This window comes from Delphinapterus leucas, chromosome X, assembly GCF_059928025.1.
Source record: "Delphinapterus leucas isolate spDelLeu-1000000601 "Yukka" chromosome X, BTC_Dleu_Yukka2, whole genome shotgun sequence".
NCBI lineage: Eukaryota > Metazoa > Chordata > Mammalia > Artiodactyla > Monodontidae > Delphinapterus > Delphinapterus leucas.
Window position 1 is genome coordinate 63,534,563 of NC_143150.1, and position 6,011 is coordinate 63,540,573.

The window sequence follows — 6,011 nt, forward strand, 5'->3', positions numbered from 1 at the left end:
AGGCAGTGTTCTGGTGGCAATCCAAGTACAAAACATCCATGTAATAGGTAATCAGAGCCTCTGGATGGACACATTGTCATGCAAACCTGGATGATATGGGGTAGCAGAGGCCACTTAACCCCAAGAGATCTTCCACCATGGAAACCTTATAGCCATCCATCAGTAGTTAGAAATAACTTATCAGATATGAATGAATGGCAGATGGTTACACATAGCCTTGTGTGAGGCACTCTGTGAAGGACACCAAAGTTGTAGAGTAAACTGGGAGCCCATTGTACAGAATAATTGGTGGAAAATGTCAGCTCAAAAACTTTGCACTCAAGTTAAATGCTTCTGGACAACATTACCACATGGTCTTCCTAAGACGCTGATAGTGAACTTTATGGCATTTCTATTGATCTTGTATCTAGAATGATGTCCTTCAATAAATCACAAATATCCTTGAATCTAGGAAAATCCAACAAGTCATAAAACTCCTAAGATATCCTTATCAAGGTTGGTATAAGTTTGGGAGTAAAAGAAGTGGTCATGCGTCTGCATTGGTGAGAGTATAAAGTGGTGCTGCTCTCCAGTGCTGATTCTTGCTGCCTGTCTCTGAGGAGCTTCTGTTCCAACCATTTTCAGAAATACCCCTCTTACAGTATTCCTACTACCTAATTGGGCATCCCACAGCCACATTTTAATCTGGGACACTATGTTCAAATAATGTCTGGTCTCACTATTCCATCCCCTGTCACCGCCTCTGCTTTGAGGAAAGTTCAAAGTCTTCTACAGTATGGTTCTTTCTCTCTCTTCTATTCTTTGGGACCCCTTCTTCCCTTTGATAAACAAGTTCCACAAATTCTGAGATCTCAGCCAGTGTAATTCTCAAAGCATAGCCATCAGCAAATGGCTGAGGGTAGGAAACAAAGATTTTGCTAAATTCTTGAAATGGAAACAAAATACAAATTAATATTTAAAGAAATTATCCTGCCACAGTTATTTTAAATATGAAATTAATATGATTAAATATAACAGGATACTACTTTTATGGGTAAAAATTAGCATAAACTCAAAAAATAATGTTTCTTTTTTTTTTTTGTGGTACACGGGCCTCTCACTGTTGTGGTCTCTCCCATTTTGGAGTACAGGCTCCGGATGCGCAGGCTCAGTGGCCATGGCTCACGGGCCCAGCCACTCCGCAGCACGTGGGATCTTCCCAGACCGGGGCACGAACCCGTGTCCCCTGCATCCGCAGATGGACTCTCAACCACTGCGCCACCAGGGAAGCCCGATGTTTCTGTTTTTAAGACTTACACAAATAATATTTTTCACAAAACAAAACATACCTCATGAACCAAAATAGCATGTATTTTATTACTTTCTAAAAATCTCCAGTGTGGACCTTATACAGGAGAAATCAAGTGCTGAATGGCAATTAATGTTACAATATATTTAGAAGTGGACTAGAACATTAAAAAAAAAGAGACTGAAGAAGCAATTCTATTTTCCCTTCAATTTGAATCAGCAATGAATCCATACATGAAATAGACTAAACAATATATAATCCAACAAATAACTATGGGCATATATTTAAAAATATCTTCTTATTTTCATTTAGACAATTTAACCCTGAAACCAAGGGAAGAAATTCCAAAGATATGTTTAGTTTATTTAAAATAATGAATATATGTAAACTTACACTATTGTCACTAAAATGTGTAAAAATTGAGCATGCCCATTTGCTTGAATGGTTATTCACTTCAATATAAATTATAATTTCCTAAGTTTTAAGTAAATGGGAAATGAATGAAGCATGTCAGCTATTGTTTGACAAACTAATTGGACATAGACTGACAATAAAAACAAGATAGCAACAAACAAACAAAAAAAAGAATGATTCCTTTAAAAATAATAGGGAAAACCTTGCATTAAATGTTTTCCACCATGTCCTTAGAATTTAAGAACAGAGATGTGTATAAATAATTCTCCCACAATGACTCTTAAGAGGTAATTTCTTAATGGTTCTTCTCCTGTGGATCTTCTTTTCTCTCTTCCTCGCTGCACTCTTTCTTCCTTTGCTGTATGCTGTAAAGCATTTTAGCACCTTTGTTGTACAGCTATTTGTTCATTTATCCTCTTGAAGGCATATACATTTAGTGAGTACAATAACATAGTTGCCAACTTCCCAAAACAAAAATTGACTTGATGTTCACTACTTCATCAGAACATTTATATCTACAGTTTGAAAATTGAAGAAAACTAGTTTCAACTTTATGTTATCACACTTTAAATATGTCTACATTTAAATGAGTTTTAGTTGATGGCTTCAAGTAATTTACAATAAAATAAAACAATTTGGAGGGTTACATGGTGCTTATTATAGAGCAATCTGATATATAAGGCCAGAAACAGAAAAGTGAGGGAAAAAAACCTAGCATGACACAAAGTTAAGAGAATCATTTCTATGAGCATCTTAAAAATCCAGCATTTAACTTTAACCTCTGATTAAAATGGTATCAGTATACTAAATTGAATTTTTTAGTAGTGAATACATTTGTTTTCGATGCACAACCTATTTGACAGGTCACCACTATTTTCTCTGTGAAAGGTGATTGTTTCTAATCAACCCTCATTGATGGACAGTTGGACTACACCAAAAAACTGATCTATCTCTTCTTGAAAATAGGCTGTAGTCTCATATGGGCAGCGTGGAGTATTTATCAATTTTTTTATTAATTTTGTTTTCTTTTTGGCCATGCTGCATGGCTTCTGGGATCTTAGTTCCCCAACCAGGGATCCAACCCTAGCCCACAGCAGTGAAAGTGCCAAGTCTTAACCACGGGACTTCCGGGGATTCCCTGTTAATTCTTTTTTAATAAATTATTTTTACAAGGATAACCAGCATTAGTGAGCTTTCTAATGAGATAGAAGAAGCCTGGAGCATTAAGATAAATTAAATTACATAAAGCCAAAAGATAATTGTTTTAAACTAAAGATGCCACTGTGTTAGCATACCATGATATTCACACAACTTGTAGAAGTGTCCCAATATACATTTAGTAGTTTATAGGCTATGGACTAACATCTATGCTTCTGTAATATAAAGCTGATGGTAAAATATTTAAAAATAATTAAGATTTTAAAAGTTTCATATTTCATGCAAAAACAGATATTAACCATACCAAACCACAAATTAAGTTCAATAGATAGGACTTCCCTGGATGGGAAGTGGTTAAGAGTCCTTCTGCCAATGCAGAGGACATGGGTTCGACCCCTGGATGGGGAAGATCCCACATGCTGTGGAGCAACTAAGCCCCTGTGCCACAACTGTTGAGCCTGCGCTCTGGAGCCCACACATCACAACTACTGAAGCCTGTGCGCCTAGAACCCATGCTCCACAACAAGAGAAGCCACTGCACACCAAAATGAAGAGTAGTTCCCGCTTGCCGCAACTAGAGAAAGCACGCGCACAGCAACGAAGACGCAACACAGCCAAAACTAAATAAATTTATTAAAAAAAAAGTTCAATAGAAAGAATTTAGTAAGTTTAAGGGAACCAGAAGCCTTTATCCCTAAAGTGAGAAACTTTGAAACTCTTCAAATAAATGAGGACACCTACTGGAAGTTGGAAATCTTTGAATAATTTTAGTCAAAGAGAAAGCTCATCTACAATTTTATCTGAAAACTTCTTTGCTGGCAAAAGAAAGAGGACAGCATAGGCAAGTATTTGTCAAGTTCTAGGAGAAAAACCCACATTCCTTGGAATTACCTTAGACCAAAAAGGAAAAAGAAGAAAACGTGAAAGTAGAATTTCTCTTCCCTAAGTTTTCTATTTTCTTGAGGTAATTGAAAATTACTAGAGAATTCAAGTTTAAGATTATAGATGAATGGAGGATCCAGTGAATAAGCATAAAAAAAGTATCTGAAGTAGGCTGATGGCCAGCAATTGAACAAAATTTATATTTACCAAATATGCCACATAGTTACTAACATTTCTGTATAAGTTGTATAATTGTTAATATCACAACCATAGATACATTCTTTTAGTACAAAACCAAAAAAGCCTGCTGTGCATTCAATAGATGATATTGGGCATGTCATTTAACTCCCTGGACTACAGTTTATTCATCTGTATTCCAAGGGGATTAAACTAAAAAATCTTCAACAGCCTCCTTTAAGCTTTAAGGTCTGAGAGCCTAAAAATAGGATTTCCTCAAATAATTATTTTAAAAATAGGTAGACATTTTGCAATTAAAATCATAAAATTGTATTATATTCCTTTTTCCCCTAGAAAGCAGCCTCATTTATTTTTACCTTTGGAAACATACTTTCCAGATCCTTCATATCAGGGATCGCTCAATAATTCACTATTTTATTAATCTCTAGCCTGCTGTGAATAAACATAGGATATGGGAAGCTTTGGGTCTTCAGGATTATAATTTTTCCAGAGTCTCAGGTAAGTGCTGTCATCAATCTAAGCAAATTCCTCAGATCAATCTTATATAAGGCTCAAAATAAGTATATTTATGTATTTTGACCCACTGTAGTCTTACCATTTATTTTTCCCTGTGAAAATACCAAGTGACAATGTATTTAAAACCCAGATTTTAATTATATAATGGAAGCCTTACCTCATTATTTTCAAACAATAGTAGGTAGTTTTCTGACTTTTTTTCATTTTTTAGAAATATAATAATAATAATGGTAATGGATGAGGCCAAAATTAAACATAATTTAATATGGAAAAGAAGATATTCATTATTAATCAATCAGTATTTTTGAGATCCCATTGCATGCAAAGCTGTATATGGAGAAATACTTTGAATTATGCAACATATATATCATTTTAAGCTAGAATATATAGAACATTTGATGACCTCTTTTACCTTAACTGCCTAACATCCCTTTTCTCATAAATACTTACTACTTTCTTTTGGATTCTCTGTCTCAAACAATTTAATGTTGGTGTCTTCCATTTATAATTGTTCATATCTTCCTGTGTCATTTCCCAGTGGTTACTAAATAGACATGCTACAGTTCCTGTAAGTTTTGAGGATGGCAGTAGGCATTCTTAATACCCAGGAGAAATTAGAGAGCCCTGTAGAGAATTATCCAGCAATTAACCTTCATAGTCATGAATAAATAATTTAAAAAAGAGAAATAGCTCCTCTGTCGCCTCCTCGCTTCCAAGATGACCAAGAAAAGAAGGAACAATGGTCGTGCCAAAAAGGGCCGCGGCCACGTGCAGCCTATTCGTTGTACCAACTGTGCCCGTTGTGTGCCCAAGGTTAAGGCTATTAAGAAGTTCGTCATTCGGAACATCGTAGAGGCTGCAGCCTTTAGGGACATTTCCGAAGCGATTGTTTTCGACGCCTATGTGCTTCCCAAGCTGTATGTGAAACTGCATTACTGCGTGAGTTGTGCCATTCACAGCAAGGTAGTCAGGAATCATTCTCGGAAAGCCCGGAAGGACCGAACACCTCCATCCCGATTTAGACCTGCAGGTGCAGCCCCACAACCTTCACCAAAGCCCATGTAAGGAGCTAAGTCCTTAAAGACTAAAGAAATACTATTCCCTGGAAAGACAATAAAGTGGAAATTATACTTTAAAAAAAGAGAGAAATAAGCCAATGTATTTATTTAATGAGCCAAAAAATTCTCACTTTGACAATTATACAAAAAAATTACTTAAGGAATAATTTATCAATTTTAGAAAAATAGTTTTTAAAGTTAGTAAATTCTATAGGAGATATGTAGAGTGTAATGTGCTAAGAAAATATTTAGGTAAGGAGAAATAAGTATATAAAATTTTAAACCAACGTGAAGTTATATGACTGAGTGGTTGGGGAGAAAATAGAAAATATCAAAGCTTGCTTGTGTCATATGAGTGGTACAATCTAAATTCTATAGTGTAATAAGAAGATAGAATCTTTTAGGGCTGAAATGATTGGATAAGGCTTTTGTCAAAGAAGTGATATTTGACTTGGGTCTGAACAGTTTGATAGACATTTGATAAGCAGAGATATAAG

At 35.5% G+C, this 6,011-nt stretch overlaps 1 pseudogene; it reads left to right on the top strand.

The window, feature by feature from the left end:
• Window positions 1-5,135: 5,135 nt before the first annotated feature.
• On the top strand, window positions 5,136-5,521 carry LOC111178176 (small ribosomal subunit protein eS26 pseudogene; annotated as a pseudogene).
• Window positions 5,522-6,011: the final 490 nt, after the last annotated feature.